The 15,016-nt window shown below is 35.1% G+C and overlaps 17 non-coding genes across 17 annotated transcripts; all 17 read right to left on the bottom strand.

Moving 5' to 3' along the window:
- Positions 1-2,047: 2,047 nt before the first annotated feature.
- On the bottom strand, positions 2,048-2,121 carry TRNAT-UGU (transfer RNA threonine (anticodon UGU)). The gene has a single exon. It is a non-coding gene; the product is annotated as a tRNA-Thr (tRNA).
- A 1,738-nt stretch (positions 2,122-3,859) lies between these two features.
- TRNAT-UGU (transfer RNA threonine (anticodon UGU)) lies at positions 3,860-3,933 on the bottom strand. The gene has a single exon. It is a non-coding gene; the product is annotated as a tRNA-Thr (tRNA).
- Positions 3,934-4,313: 380 nt separating this feature from the next.
- Positions 4,314-4,389, bottom strand: TRNAT-UGU (transfer RNA threonine (anticodon UGU)). The gene has a single exon. It is a non-coding gene; the product is annotated as a tRNA-Thr (tRNA).
- Positions 4,390-4,766: 377 nt separating this feature from the next.
- On the bottom strand, positions 4,767-4,840 carry TRNAT-UGU (transfer RNA threonine (anticodon UGU)). The gene has a single exon. It is a non-coding gene; the product is annotated as a tRNA-Thr (tRNA).
- A 381-nt stretch (positions 4,841-5,221) lies between these two features.
- Positions 5,222-5,295, bottom strand: TRNAT-UGU (transfer RNA threonine (anticodon UGU)). The gene has a single exon. It is a non-coding gene; the product is annotated as a tRNA-Thr (tRNA).
- A 1,289-nt stretch (positions 5,296-6,584) lies between these two features.
- On the bottom strand, positions 6,585-6,658 carry TRNAT-UGU (transfer RNA threonine (anticodon UGU)). Its single transcript has one exon. It is a non-coding gene; the product is annotated as a tRNA-Thr (tRNA).
- Positions 6,659-7,041: 383 nt separating this feature from the next.
- TRNAT-UGU (transfer RNA threonine (anticodon UGU)) lies at positions 7,042-7,115 on the bottom strand. Its single transcript has one exon. It is a non-coding gene; the product is annotated as a tRNA-Thr (tRNA).
- A 384-nt stretch (positions 7,116-7,499) lies between these two features.
- Positions 7,500-7,573, bottom strand: TRNAT-UGU (transfer RNA threonine (anticodon UGU)). The gene has a single exon. It is a non-coding gene; the product is annotated as a tRNA-Thr (tRNA).
- An 837-nt stretch (positions 7,574-8,410) lies between these two features.
- On the bottom strand, positions 8,411-8,484 carry TRNAT-UGU (transfer RNA threonine (anticodon UGU)). Its single transcript has one exon. It is a non-coding gene; the product is annotated as a tRNA-Thr (tRNA).
- A 381-nt stretch (positions 8,485-8,865) lies between these two features.
- TRNAT-UGU (transfer RNA threonine (anticodon UGU)) lies at positions 8,866-8,939 on the bottom strand. The gene has a single exon. It is a non-coding gene; the product is annotated as a tRNA-Thr (tRNA).
- Positions 8,940-9,768: 829 nt separating this feature from the next.
- Positions 9,769-9,842, bottom strand: TRNAT-UGU (transfer RNA threonine (anticodon UGU)). Its single transcript has one exon. It is a non-coding gene; the product is annotated as a tRNA-Thr (tRNA).
- Positions 9,843-10,680: 838 nt separating this feature from the next.
- On the bottom strand, positions 10,681-10,754 carry TRNAT-UGU (transfer RNA threonine (anticodon UGU)). Its single transcript has one exon. It is a non-coding gene; the product is annotated as a tRNA-Thr (tRNA).
- Positions 10,755-11,591: 837 nt separating this feature from the next.
- TRNAT-UGU (transfer RNA threonine (anticodon UGU)) lies at positions 11,592-11,665 on the bottom strand. The gene has a single exon. It is a non-coding gene; the product is annotated as a tRNA-Thr (tRNA).
- A 381-nt stretch (positions 11,666-12,046) lies between these two features.
- Positions 12,047-12,120, bottom strand: TRNAT-UGU (transfer RNA threonine (anticodon UGU)). The gene has a single exon. It is a non-coding gene; the product is annotated as a tRNA-Thr (tRNA).
- Positions 12,121-13,407: 1,287 nt separating this feature from the next.
- On the bottom strand, positions 13,408-13,481 carry TRNAT-UGU (transfer RNA threonine (anticodon UGU)). The gene has a single exon. It is a non-coding gene; the product is annotated as a tRNA-Thr (tRNA).
- An 837-nt stretch (positions 13,482-14,318) lies between these two features.
- Positions 14,319-14,392, bottom strand: TRNAT-UGU (transfer RNA threonine (anticodon UGU)). Its single transcript has one exon. It is a non-coding gene; the product is annotated as a tRNA-Thr (tRNA).
- A 381-nt stretch (positions 14,393-14,773) lies between these two features.
- Positions 14,774-14,847, bottom strand: TRNAT-UGU (transfer RNA threonine (anticodon UGU)). Its single transcript has one exon. It is a non-coding gene; the product is annotated as a tRNA-Thr (tRNA).
- Positions 14,848-15,016: the final 169 nt, after the last annotated feature.

Below are 15,016 nucleotides of genomic sequence, written 5' to 3'. Positions count from 1 at the left end.
TCTCAGTCTTGGCACTTGAGAAACCAAGTAATTTTTGAAGAGCATTATTTAAAAGGACAATGACAAATTTGTAGAATAGTAAAAAAAAAAACAGTTCTGTAACTTTTTTAAAGCTTCATCCCGTCTTTCTTCCTTTTTAGCACTCAGAGCAGATTCTTAATCCCACTATTGCACTATCGTAGAGATCGAGGCTGTACACAATTAAAGTCCACATTTTGAGGTTTAAAAGCTTTATTTGGAACAGATGGCACTGCTGAGTTTTGAACTCAGGATCTCCTGTTTACGAGACAGGCGCTTTAACCAACTAAGCCACAGCATCACAAGCTGATGAGAAGTACAGGAAAGCCAGTGAGGATTTAATCACTAATTAAAAATTTCAAGTGGTTAACTGAGCAAAACAACATTAAGCTTGAGTATTATTCCATGCAAAGCATAATCATGGAGTAAGATGTCGCTCTCAGTCTTGGCACTTGAGAAACCAAGTAATTTTTGAAGAGCATTATTTAAAAGGACAATGACAAATTTGTAGAATAGTAAAAAAAAAACACTGCTGTAACTTTTTTAAAGCTTCATCCCGTCTTTCTTCCTTTTTAGCACTTAGAGCAGATTCTTAATCCCACTATCGTAGAGATCGATGTTGTACACAATTGAAGTACACATTTTGATGTTTAAAAGCTTTATTTGGAACAGACAGTACTGCTGAGAATTGAACTCAGGATCTCCTGTTTACAAGACAGGCACGTTAACCAACTAAGCCACAGCACAACAAACTGATGAGAAGGACAGGAAAGCCATTGAGGATTTTATCACTAATTAAAAATTTCAAGTGGTTAACTGAGCAAAACAACATTAAGCTTGAGTATTATTCCATGCAAAGCATAATCATGGAGTAAGATGTCGCTCTCAGTCTTGGCACTTGAGAAACCAAGTAATTTTTGAAGAGCATTATTTAAAAGGACAATGACAAATTTGTAGAATAGTAAAAAAAAAAACAGTTCTGTAACTTTTTTAAAGCTTCATCCCGTCTTTCTTCCTTTTTAGCACTCAGAGCAGATTCTTAATCCCACTATTGCACTATCGTAGAGATCGAGGCTGTACACAATTAAAGTCCACATTTTGAGGTTTAAAAGCTTTATTTGGAACAGATGGCACTGCTGAGTTTTGAACTCAGGATCTCCTGTTTACGAGACAGGCGCTTTAACCAACTAAGCCACAGCATCACAAGCTGATGAGAAGGACAGGAAAGCCAGTGAGGATTTAATCACTAATTAAAAATTTCAAGTGGTTAACTGAGCAAAACAACATTAAGCTTGAGTATTATTCCATGCAAAGCATAATCATGGAGTAAGATGTCGCTCTCAGTCTTGGCACTTGAGAAACCAAGTAATTTTTGAAGAGCATTATTTAAAAGGACAATGACAAATTTGTAGAATAGTAAAAAAAAAACACTGCTGTAACTTTTTTAAAGCTTCATCCCGTCTTTCTTCCTTTTTAGCACTTAGAGCAGATTCTTAATCCCACTATCGTAGAGATCGATGTTGTACACAATTGAAGTACACATTTTGATGTTTAAAAGCTTTATTTGGAACAGACAGTACTGCTGAGAATTGAACTCAGGATCTCCTGTTTACAAGAGAGGCACGTTAACCAACTAAGCCACAGCACAACAAACTGATGAGAAGGACAGGAAAGCCATTGAGGATTTTATCACTAATTAAAAATTTCAAGTGGTTAACTGAGCAAAACAACATTAAGCTTGAGTATTATTCCATGCAAAGCATAATCATGGAGTAAGATGTCGCTCTCAGTCTTGGCACTTGAGAAACCAAGTAATTTTTGAAGAGCATTATTTAAAAGGACAATGACAAATTTGTAAAATAGTAAAAAAAAAAACAGTTCTGTAACTTTTTTAAAGCTTCATCCCATCTTTCTTCCTTTTTAGCACTTAGAGCAGATTCTTAATCCCACTATTGCACTATCGTAGAGATCGATGTTGTACACAATTGAAGTGCACATTTTGAGGTTTAAAAGCTTTATTTGGAACAGATGGCACTGCTGAGATTTGAACTCAGGATCTCCTGTTTACAAGACAGGCACTTTAACCAACTAAGCCACAGCACCACAAGCAGAAGATGAGGACAGGAAAGCCAGTGAGGATTTAATTACTAATTAAAAATTTTAAGTGGTTAACTGAGCAAAACAACATTAAGCTTGAGTAGTATTCCATGCAAAGCATAATCATGGAATAAGATGTCGCTCTCAGTCTTGGCAATTGAGAAACCAAGTAATTTTTGAAGATCATTATTTAAAAGGACAATGACAAATTTGTAGAATAGTAAAAAAAAAAACCTCTGCTGTAACTTTTTTTAAACTTCATCCCGTCTTTTTTCCTTTTTAATACTTAGAGCAGATTCTTAATCCCACTATTGCACTATCGTAGAGATCGATGTTGTACACAATTAAAGTCCACATTTTGATGTTTAAAAGCTTTATTTGGAATAGACATTACTGCTGAGTATTGAACTCAGGATCTCCTGTTTACAAGACAGGCACTTTAACCAACTAAGCCACAGCACAACAAACTGATGAAAACGACAGGAAAGTCAGTGAGGATTTTATCACTAATTAAAAATTTCAAGTGGTTAACTGAGCAAGACAACATTAAGCTTGAGAAGTATTCCATGCAAAGCATAATCATGGAGTAAGATGTCGATCTCAGTCTTGGCACTTGAGAAACCAAGTAATTTTTGAAGAGCATTATTTAAAAGGACAATGACAAATTTGTAGAATAGTAAAAAAAAAACAGTGCTGTAACTTTTTTAAAGCTTCATCCCGTCTTTCTTCCTTTTTAGCACTCAAAGCAGATTCTTAATCCCACTATTGCACTATCGTAGAGATCGAGGCTGTACACAATTAAAGTCCACATTTTGAGGTTTAAAAGCTTTATTTGGAACAGATGGCACTGCTGAGTTTTGAACTCAGGATCTCCTGTTTACGAGACAGGCGCTTTAACCAACTAAGCCACAGCATCACAAGCTGATGAGAAGGACAGGAAAGCCAGTGAGGATTTAATCACTAATTAAAAATTTCAAGTGGTTAACTGAGCAAAACAACATTTAGCTTGAGTAGTATTCCATGCAAAGCATAATCATGGAATAAGATGTCGCTCTCAGTCTTGGCACTTGAGAAACCAAGTAATTTTTGAAGAGCATTATTTAAAAGGACAATGACAAATTTGTAGAATAGTAAAAAAAAAAAACATTGCTGTAACTTTTTCAAAGCTTCATCCCGTCTTTCTTCCTTTTTAGCACTTAGAGCAAATTCTTAATCCCACTATTGCACTATCGTAGAGATCGATGTTGTACACAATTGAAGTGCACATTTTGAGGTTTAAAAGCTTTATTTGGAACAGACAGTACTGCTGAGAATTGAACTCAGGATCTCCTGTTTACAAGACAGGCACGTTAACCAACTAAGCCACAGCACAACAAACTGATGAGAAGGACAGGAAAGCCATTGAGGATTTTATCACTAATTAAAAATTTCAAGTGGTTAACTGAGCAAAACAACATTAAGCTTGAGTATTATTCCATGCAAAGCATAATCATGGAGTAAGATGTCGCTCTCAGTCTTGGCACTTGAGAAACCAAGTAATTTTTGAAGAGCATTATTTAAAAGGACAATGACAAACTTCTAGAATAGTAAAAAAAAAACACTGCTGTAACTTTTTTAAAGCTTCATCCCGTCTTTCTTCCTTTTTAGCACTTAGAGCAGATTCTTAATCCCACTATCGTAGAGATCGATGTTGTACACAATTGAAGTGCACATTTTGATGTTTAAAAGCTTTATTTGGAACTGACAGTACTGCTGAGAATTGAACTCAGGATCTCCTGTTTACAAGACAGGCACTTTAACCAACTAAGCCACAGCACAACAAACTGATGAGAAGGACTGGAAAGCCAGTGAGGATTTTATCACTAAATAAAAATTTCAAGTGGTTAACTGAGCAAAACAACATTAAGCTTGAGTATTATTCCACGCAAAGCATAATCATGGAGTAAGATGTCGCTCTCAGTCTTGGCACTTGAGAAACCAAGTAATTTTTGAAGAGCATTATTTAAAAGGACAATGACAAATTTGTAGAATAGTAAAAAAAAAACCTCTGCTGTAACTTTTTTAAACTTCATCCCGTCTTTTTTCCTTTTTAGTACTTAGAGCAGATTCTTAATCCCACTATTGCACTATCGTAGAGATCGATGTTGTACACAATTAAAGTCCACATTTTGATGTTTAAAAGCTTTATTAGGAACAGACATTACTGCTGAGAATTGAACTCAGGATCTCCTGTTTACAAGACAGGCACTTTAACCAACTAAGCCACAGCACAACAAACTGATGAGAAGGACAGGAAAGTCAGTGAGGATTTTATCACTAATTAAAAATTTCAAGTGGTTAACTGAGCAAGACAACATTAAGCTTGAGAAGTATTCCATGCAAAGCATAATCATGGAGTAAGATGTCGATCTCAGTCTTGGCACTTGAGAAACCAAGTAATTTTTGAAGAGCATTATTTAAAAGGACAATGACAAATTTGTAGAATAGTAAAAAAAAACACTGCTGTAACTTTTTTAAAGCTTCATCCCGTCTTTCTTCCTTTTTAGCACTTAGAGCAGATTCTTAATCCCACTATTGCACTATCGTAGAGATCGATGTTGTACACAATTGAAGTGCACATTTTGATGTTTAAAAGCTTTATTTGGAACAGACAGTACTGCTGAGAATTGAACTCAGGATCTCCTGTTTACAAGACAGGCACTTTAACCAACTAAGCCACAGCACAACATATTGATGAGAAGGACAGGAAAGCCAGTGAGGATTTTATCACTAATTAAAAATTTCAAGTGGTTAACTGAGCAAAACAACATTAAGCTTGAGTATTATTCCATGCAAAGCATAATCATGGAGTAAGATGTCGCTCTCAGTCTTGGCACTTGAGAAACCAAGTAATTTTTGAAGAGCATTATTTAAAAGGACAATGACAAATTTGTAGAATAGTAAAAAAAAAAACAGTTCTGTAACTTTTTTAAAGCTTCATCCCATCTTTCTTCCTTTTTAGCACTTAGAACAGATTCTTAATCCCACTATTGCACTATCGTAGAGATCGATGTTGTACACAATTGAAGTGCACATTTTGAGGTTTAAAAGCTTTATTTGGAACAGATGGCACTGCTGAGATTTGAACTCAGGATCTCCTGTTTACAAGACAGGCACTTTAACCAACTAAGCCACAGCACCACAAGCTGAAGATGAGGACAGGAAAGCCAGTGAGGATTTAATTACTAATAAAAAATTTTAAGTGGTTAACTGAGCAAAACAACATTAAGCTTGAGTAGTATTCCATGCAAAGCATAATCATGGAATAAGATGTCACTCTCAGTCTTGGCAATTGAGAAACCAAGTAATTTTTGAAGATCATTATTTAAAAGGACAATGACAAATTTGTAGAATAGTAAAAAAAAACCTCTGCTGTAACTTTTTTTAAACTTCATCCCATCTTTTTTCCTTTTTAGTACTTAGAGCAGATTCTTAATCCCACTATTGCACTATCGTAGAGATCGATGTTGTACACAATTAAAGTCCACATTTTGATGTTTAAAAGCTTTATTTGGAATAGACATTACTGCTGAGTATTGAACTCAGGATCTCCTGTTTACAAGACAGGCACTTTAACCAACTAAGCCACAGCACAACAAACTGATGAGAAGGACAGGAAATTCAGTGAGGATTTTATCACTAATTAAAAATTTCAAGTGGTTAACTGAGCAAGACAACATTAAGCTTGAGAAGTATTCCATGCAAAGCATAATCATGGAGTAAGATGTCGATCTCAGTCTTGGCACTTGAGAAACCAAGTAATTTTTGAAGAGCATTATTTAAAAGGACAATGACAAATTTGTAGAATAGTAAAAAAAAAACAGTGCTGTAACTTTTTTAAAGCTTCATCCCGTCTTTCTTCCTTTTTAGCACTCAGAGCAGATTCTTAATCCCACTATTGCACTATCGTAGAGATAGAGGCTGTACACAATTAAAGTCCACATTTTGAGGTTTAAAAGCTTTATTTGGAACAGATGGCACTGCTGAGTTTTGAACTCAGGATCTCCTGTTTACGAGACAGGCGCTTTAACCAACTAAGCCACAGCATCACAAGCTGATGAGAAGGACAGGAAAGCCAGTGAGGATTTTATCACTAATTAAAAATTTCAAGTGGTTAACTGAGCAAAACAACATAAAGCTTGAGTATTATTCCATGCAAAGCATAATCATGGAGTAAGATGTCGATCTCAGTCTTGGCACTTGAGAAACCAAGTAATTTTTGAAGAGCATTATTTAAAAGGACAATGACAAATTTGTAGAATAGTAAAAAAAAAAACACTGCTGTAACTTTTTTAAAGCTTTATCCCGTCTTTTTTCCTTTTTAGCACTTAGAGCAGATTCTTAATCCCACTATTGCACTATCGTAGAGATCGATGTTGTACACAATTAAAATTCACATTTTGAGGTTTAAAAGCTTTACTTGGAACAGATGGCACTGCTGAGATTTGAACTCAGGATCTCCTGTTTACAAGACAGGCACTTTAACCAACTAAGCCACAGCACAACAAACTGATGAGAAGGACAGGAAAGCCAGGGAGGATTTAATCACTAATTAAAAATTTCAATTGGTTAACTGAGCAAAACAACATTAAGCTTGAGTAGTATTCCATGCAAAGCATAATCATGGAATAAGATGTCGCTCTCAGTCTTGGCACTTGAGAAACCAAGTAATTTTTGAAGAGCATTATTTAAAAGGACAATGACAAATTTGTAGAATAGTAAAAAAAAAAAAACAGTGCTGTAACTTTTTCAAAGCTTCACCCCGTCTTTCTTCCTTTTTAGCACTTAGAGCAGATTCTTAATCCCACTATTGCACTATCGTAGAGATCGATGTTGTACACAATTGAAGTGCACATTTTGATGTTTAAAAGCTTTAGTTGGAACAGACAGTACTGCTGAGAATTGAACTCAGGATCTCCTGTTTACAAGACAGGCACTTTAACCAACTAAGCCACAGCACAACAAACTGATGAGAAGGACAGGAAAGCCAGGGAGGATTTAATCACTAATTAAAAATTTCAATTGGTTAACTGAGCAAAACAACATTAAGCTTGAGTAGTATTCCATGCAAAGCATAATCATGGAATAAGATGTCGCTCTCAGTCTTGGCACTTGAGAAACCAAGTAATTTTTGAAGAGCATTATTTAAAAGGACAATGACAAATTTGTAGAATAGTAAAAAAAAAAAAAACAGTGCTGTAACTTTTTCAAAGCTTCACCCCGTCTTTCTTCCTTTTTAGCACTTAGAGCAGATTCTTAATCCCACTATTGCACTATCGTAGAGATCGATGTTGTACACAATTGAAGTGCACATTTTGATGTTTAAAAGCTTTAGTTGGAACAGACAGTACTGCTGAGAATTGAACTCAGGATCTCCTGTTTACAAGACAGGCACTTTAACCAACTAAGCCACAGCACAACAAACTGATGAGAAGGACAGGAAAGCCAGGGAGGATTTAATCACTAATTAAAAATTTCAATTGGTTAACTGAGCAAAACAACATTAAGCTTGAGTAGTATTCCATGCAAAGCATAATCATGGAATAAGATGTCGCTCTCAGTCTTGGCAATTGAGAAACCAAGTAATTTTTGAAGATCATTATTTAAAAGGACAATGACAAATTTGTAGAATAGTAAAAAAAAAACCTCTGCTGTAACTTTTTTTAAACTTCATCCCGTCTTTTTTCCTTTTTAGTACTTAGAGCAGATTCTTAATCCCACTATTGCACTATCGTAGAGATCAATGTTGTACACAATTAAAGTCCACATTTTGATGTTTAAAAGCTTTATTTTTAATAGACATTACTGCTGAGTATTGAACTCAGGATCTCCTGTTTACAAGACAGGCACTTTAACCAATTAAGCCACAGCACAACAAACTGATGAGAAGGACAGGAAAGTCAGTGAGGATTTTATCACTAATTAAAAATTTCAAGTGGTTAACTGAGCAAGACAACATTAAGCTTGAGAAGTATTCCATGCAAAGCATAATCATGGAGTAAGATGTCGATCTCAGTCTTGGCACTTGAGAAACCAAGTAATTTTTGAAGAGCATTATTTAAAAGGACAATGACAAATTTGTAGAATAGTAAAAAAAAAAAACAGTTCTGAAACTTTTTTAAAGCTTCATCCCATCTTTCTTCCTTTTTAGCACTTAGAGCAGATTCTTAATCCCACTGTTGCATTATCGTGGAGATCGATGTTGTACACAATTGAAGTGCACATTTTGAGGTTTAAAAGCTTCGTTTGGAACAGATGGCACTGCTGAGATTTGAACTCAGGATCTCCTGTTTACAAGACAGGCACTTTAACCAACTAAGCCACAGCACCACAAGCTAAAGATGAGGAGAGGAAAGCCAGTGGAGATTTAATTACTAATTAAAAATTTTAAGTGGTTAACTGAGCAAAACAACATTATGCTTGTGTAGTATTCCATGCAAAGCATAATCATGGAATAAGATGTCGCTCTCAGTCTTGGCAATTGAGAAACCAAGTAATTTTTGAAGAGCATTATTTAAAAGGACAATGACAAATTTGTAGAATAGTAAAAAAAAAAACAGTGCTGTAACTTTTTCAAAGCTTCATCCCGTCTTTCTTCCTTTTTAGCACTTAGAGCAGATTCTTAATCCCACTATTGCACTATCGTAGAGATCGATGTTGTACACAATTGAAGTGCACATTTTGATGTTTAAAAGCTTTATTTGGAACAGACAGTACTGCTGAGAATTGAACTCAGGATCTCCTGTTTACAAGACAGGCACTTTAACCAACTAAGCCACAGCACAACAAACTGATGAGAAGGACAGGAAAGCCAGTGAGGATTTTATCACTAATTAAAAATTTCAAGTGGTTAACTGAGCAAAACAACATTAAGCTTGAGTATTATTCCATGCAAAGCATAATCATGGAGTAAGATGTCGCTCTCAGTCTTGGCACTTGAGAAACCAAGTAATTTTTGAAGAGCATTATTTAAAAGGACAATGACAAATTTGTAGAATAGTAAAAAAAAAAAAACAGTTCTGTAACTTTTTTAAAGCTTCATCCCATCTTTCTTCCTTTTTAGCACTTAGAGCAGATTCTTAATCCCACTATCGTAGAGATCGATGTTGTACACAATTGAAGTGCACATTTTGATGTTTAAAAGCTTTATTTGGAACTGACAGTACTGCTGAGAATAGAACTCAGGATCTCCTGTTTACAATACAGGCACTTTAACCAACTAAGCCACAGCACAACAAACTGATGAGAAGGACAGGAAAGCCAGTGAGGATTTTATCACTAAATAAAAATTTCAAGTGGTTAACTGAGCAAAACAACATTAAGCTTGAGTATTATTCCACGCAAAGCATAATCATGGAGTAAGATGTCGCTCTCAGTCTTGGCACTTGAGAAACCAAGTAATTTTTGAAGAGCATTATTTAAAAGGACAATGACAAATTTGTAGAATAGTAAAAAAAAAAACACTGCTATAACTTTTTTAAAGCTTCATCACGTCTTTCTTCCTTTTTAGCACTTAGAGCAGATTCTTAATCCCACTATTGCACTATCGTAGAGATCGATGTTGTACACAATTAAATGCACATTTTGAGCTTTAAAACCTTTATTTTTAACAGATGGCACTGCTGAGATTTGAACTCAGGATCTCCTGTTTACAAGACAGGCACTTTAACCAACTAAGCCACAGCACCACAAGCTGAATAGGAAGACAGAAAAGCCAGTGAGGATTTAATTACTAATTAAAAATTTTAAGTGGTTAACTGAGCAAAACAACATTATGCTTGTGTAGTATTCCATGCAAAGCATAATCATGGAATAAGATGTCGCTCTCAGTCTTGGCAATTGAGAAACCAAGTAATTTTTGAAGAGCATTATTTAAAAGGACAATGACAAATTTGTAGAATAGTAAAAAAAAAAAACACTGCTGTAACTTTTTTAAAGCTTCATCCTGTCTTTCTTCCTTTTTAGCACTCAGAGCAGATTCTTAATCCCACTATTGCACTATCGTAGAGATCGATGTTGTACACAATTGAAGTGCACATTTTGATGTTTAAAAGCTTTATTTGGAACAGACAGTACTGCTGAGAATTGAACTCAGGATCTCCTGTTTACAAGACAGGCACTTCAACCAACTAAGCCACAGCACAACAAACTGATGAGAAGGACAGGAAAGCCAGTGAGGATTTTATCACTAATTAAAAATTTCAAGTGGTTAACTGAGCAAAACAACATAAAGCTTGAGTATTATTCCATGCAAAGCATAATCATGGAGTAAGATGTCGATCTCAGTCTTGGCACTTGAGAAACCAAGTAATTTTTGAAGAGCATTATTTAAAAGGACAATGACAAATTTGTAGAATAGTAAAAAAAAAAAACAGTTCTGTAACTTTTTTAAAGCTTCATCCCATCTTTCTTCCTTTTTAGCACTTAGAGCAGATTCTTAATCCCACTGTTGCATTATCGTGGAGATCGATGTTGTACACAATTGAAGTGCACATTTTGAGGTTTAAAAGCTTCGTTTGGAACAGATGGCACTGCTGAGATTTGAACTCAGGATCTCCTGTTTACAAGACAGGCACTTTAACCAACTAAGCCACAGCACCACAAGCTAAAGATGAGGAGAGGAAAGCCAGTGGAGATTTAATTACTAATTAAAAATTTTAAGTGGTTAACTGAGCAAAACAACATTAAGCTTGAGTAGTATTCCATGCAAAGCATAATCATGGAATAAGATGTCGCTCTCAGTCTTGGCAATTGAGAAACCAAGTAATTTTTGAAGATCATTATTTAAAAGGACAATGACAAATATGTAGAATAGTAAAAAAAAAACCTCTGCTGTAACTTTTTTTAAACTTCATCCCGTCTTTTTTCCTTTTTAGTACTTAGAGCAGATTCTTAATCCCACTATTGCACTATCGTAGAGATCAATGTTGTACACAATTAAAGTCCACATTTTGATGTTTAAAAGCTTTATTTTTAATAGACATTACTGCTGAGTATTGAACTCAGGATCTCCTGTTTACAAGACAGGCACTTTAACCAATTAAGCCACAGCACAACAAACTGATGAGAAGGACAGGAAAGTCAGTGAGGATTTTATCACTAATTAAAAATTTCAAGTGGTTAACTGAGCAAGACAACATTAAGCTTGAGAAGTATTCCATGCAAAGCATAATCATGGAGTAAGATGTCGATCTCAGTCTTGGCACTTGAGAAACCAAGTAATTTTTGAAGAGCATTATTTAAAAGGACAGTGACAAATTTGTAGAATAGTAAAAAAAAAAAACAGTTCTGTAACTTTTTTAAAGCTTCATCCCATCTTTCTTCCTTTTTAGCACTTAGAGCAGATTCTTAATCCCACTGTTGCATTATCGTGGAGATCGATGTTGTACACAATTGAAGTGCACATTTTGAGGTTTAAAAGCTTCGTTTGGAACAGATGGCACTGCTGAGATTTGAACTCAGGATCTCCTGTTTACAAGACAGGCACTTTAACCAACTAAGCCACAGCACCACAAGCTAAAGATGAGGAGAGGAAAGCCAGTGGAGATTTAATTACTAATTAAAAATTTTAAGTGGTTAACTGAGCAAAACAACATTATGCTTGTGTAGTATTCCATGCAAAGCATAATCATGGAATAAGATGTCGCTCTCAGTCTTGGCAATTGAGAAACCAAGTAATTTTTGAAGAGCATTATTTAAAAGGACAATGAGAAATTTGTAGAATAGTAAAAAAAAAAACAGTGCTGTAACTTTTTCAAAGCTTCATCCCGTCTTTCTTCCTTTTTAGCACTTAGAGCAGATTCTTAATCCCACTATTGCACTATCGTAGAGATCGATGTTGTACACAATTGAAGTGCACATTTTGATGTATAAAAGCTTTATTTGGAACAGACAGTACTGCTGAGAATTGAACTCAGGATCTCCTGTTTACAAGACAGGCACTTTAACCAACTAAGCCACAGCACAACAAACTGATGAGAAGGACAGGAAAGCCAGTGAGGATTTTATCACTAATTAAAAATTTCAAGTGGTTAACTGAGCAAAACAACATTAAGCTTGAGTATTATTCCATGCAAAGCATAATCATGGAGTAAGATGTCGCTCTCAGTCTTGGCACTTGAGAAACCAAGTAATTTTTGAAGAGCATTATTTAAAAGGACAATGACAAATTTGTAGAATAGTAAAAAAAAAAAAACAGTTCTGTAACTTTTTTAAAGCTTCATCCCATCTTTCTTCCTTTTTAGCACTTAGAGCAGATTCTTAATCCCACTATCGTAGAGATCGATGTTGTACACAATTGAAGTGCACATTTTGATGTTTAAAAGCTTTATTTGGAACTGACAGTACTGCTGAGAATAGAACTCAGGATCTCCTGTTTACAATACAGGCACTTTAACCAACTAAGCCACAGCACAACAAACTGATGAGAAGGACAGGAAAGCCAGTGAGGATTTTATCACTAAATAAAAATTTCAAGTGGTTACCTGAGCAAAACAACATTAAGCTTGAGTATTATTCCACGCAAAGCATAATCATGGAGTAAGATGTCGCTCTCAGTCTTGGCACTTGAGAAACCAAGTAATTTTTGAAGAGCATTATTTAAAAGGACAATGACAAATTTGTAGAATAGTAAAAAAAAAAAACACTGCTATAACTTTTTTAAAGCTTCATCACGTCTTTCTTCCTTTTTAGCACTTAGAGCAGATTCTTAATCCCACTATTGCACTATCGTAGAGATCAATGTTGTACACAATAAAAGTCCACATTTTGATGTTTAAAAGCTTTATTTTTAATAGACATTACTGCTGAGTATTGAACTCAGGATCTCCTGTTTACAAGACAGGCACTTTAACCAATTAAGCCACAGCACAACAAACTGATGAGAAGGACAGGAAAGTCAGTGAGGATTTTATCACTAATTAAAAATTTCAAGTGGTTAACTGAGCAAGACAACATTAAGCTTGAGAAGTATTCCATGCAAAGCATAATCATGGAGTAAGATGTCGATCTCAGTCTTGGCACTTGAGAAACCAAGTAATTTTTGAAGAGCATTATTTAAAAGGACAATGACAAATTTGTAGAATAGTAAAAAAAAAAAACAGTTCTGTAACTTTTTTAAAGCTTCATCCCATCTTTCTTCCTTTTTAGCACTTAGAGCAGATTCTTAATCCCACTGTTGCATTATCGTGGAGATCGATGTTGTACACAATTGAAGTGCACATTTTGAGGTTTAAAAGCTTCGTTTGGAACAGATGGCACTGCTGAGATTTGAACTCAGGATCTCCTGTTTACAAGACAGGCACTTTAACCAACTAAGCCACAGCACCACAAGCTAAAGATGAGGAGAGGAAAGCCAGTGGAGATTTAATTACTAATTAAAAATTTTAAGTGGTTAACTGAGCAAAACAACATTAAGCTTGAGTAGTATTCCATGCAAAGCATAATCATGGAATAAGATGTCGCTCTCAGTCTTGGCAATTGAGAAACCAAGTAATTTTTGAAGATCATTATTTAAAAGGACAATGACAAATATGTAGAATAGTAAAAAAAAAACCTCTGCTGTAACTTTTTTTAAACTTCATCCCGTCTTTTTTCCTTTTTAGTACTTAGAGCAGATTCTTAATCCCACTATTGCACTATCGTAGAGATCAATGTTGTACACAATTAAAGTCCACATTTTGATGTTTAAAAGCTTTATTTTTAATAGACATTACTGCTGAGTATTGAACTCAGGATCTCCTGTTTACAAGACAGGCACTTTAACCAATTAAGCCACAGCACAACAAACTGATGAGAAGGACAGGAAAGTCAGTGAGGATTTTATCACTAATTAAAAATTTCAAGTGGTTAACTGAGCAAGACAACATTAAGCTTGAGAAGTATTCCATGCAAAGCATAATCATGGAGTAAGATGTCGATCTCAGTCTTGGCACTTGAGAAACCAAGTAATTTTTGAAGAGCATTATTTAAAAGGACAATGACAAATTTGTAGAATAGTAAAAAAAAAAAACAGTTCTGTAACTTTTTTAAAGCTTCATCCCATCTTTCTTCCTTTTTAGCACTTAGAGCAGATTCTTAATCCCACTGTTGCATTATCGTGGAGATCGATGTTGTACACAATTGAAGTGCACATTTTGAGGTTTAAAAGCTTCGTTTGGAACAGATGGCACTGCTGAGATTTGAACTCAGGATCTCCTGTTTACAAGACAGGCACTTTAACCAACTAAGCCACAGCACCACAAGCTAAAGATGAGGAGAGGAAAGCCAGTGGAGATTTAATTACTAATTAAAAATTTTAAGTGGTTAACTGAGCAAAACAACATTATGCTTGTGTAGTATTCCATGCAAAGCATAATCATGGAATAAGATGTCGCTCTCAGTCTTGGCAATTGAGAAACCAAGTAATTTTTGAAGAGCATTATTTAAAAGGACAATGAGAAATTTGTAGAATAGTAAAAAAAAAAACAGTGCTGTAACTTTTTCAAAGCTTCATCCCGTCTTTCTTCCTTTTTAGCACTTAGAGCAGATTCTTAATCCCACTATTGCACTATCGTAGAGATCGATGTTGTACACAATTGAAGTGCACATTTTGATGTATAAAAGCTTTATTTGGAACAGACAGTACTGCTGAGAATTGAACTCAGGATCTCCTGTTTACAAGACAGGCACTTTAACCAACTAAGCCACAGCACAACAAACTGATGAGAAGGACAGGAAAGCCAGTGAGGATTTTATCACTAATTAAAAATTTCAAGTGGTTAACTGAGCAAAACAACATTAAGCTTGAGTATTATTCCATGCAAAGCATAATCATGGAGTAAGATGTCGCTCTCAGTCTTGGCACTTGAGAAACCAAGTAATT

The sequence above is a fragment of the Phyllobates terribilis genome, unplaced genomic scaffold (assembly GCF_046119375.1).
Source record: "Phyllobates terribilis strain yellow unplaced genomic scaffold, ASM4611937v1 Scaffold_9__5_contigs__length_417890890, whole genome shotgun sequence".
NCBI lineage: Eukaryota > Metazoa > Chordata > Amphibia > Anura > Dendrobatidae > Phyllobates > Phyllobates terribilis.
This window is presented reverse-complemented; position numbering and strand designations above follow the sequence as displayed.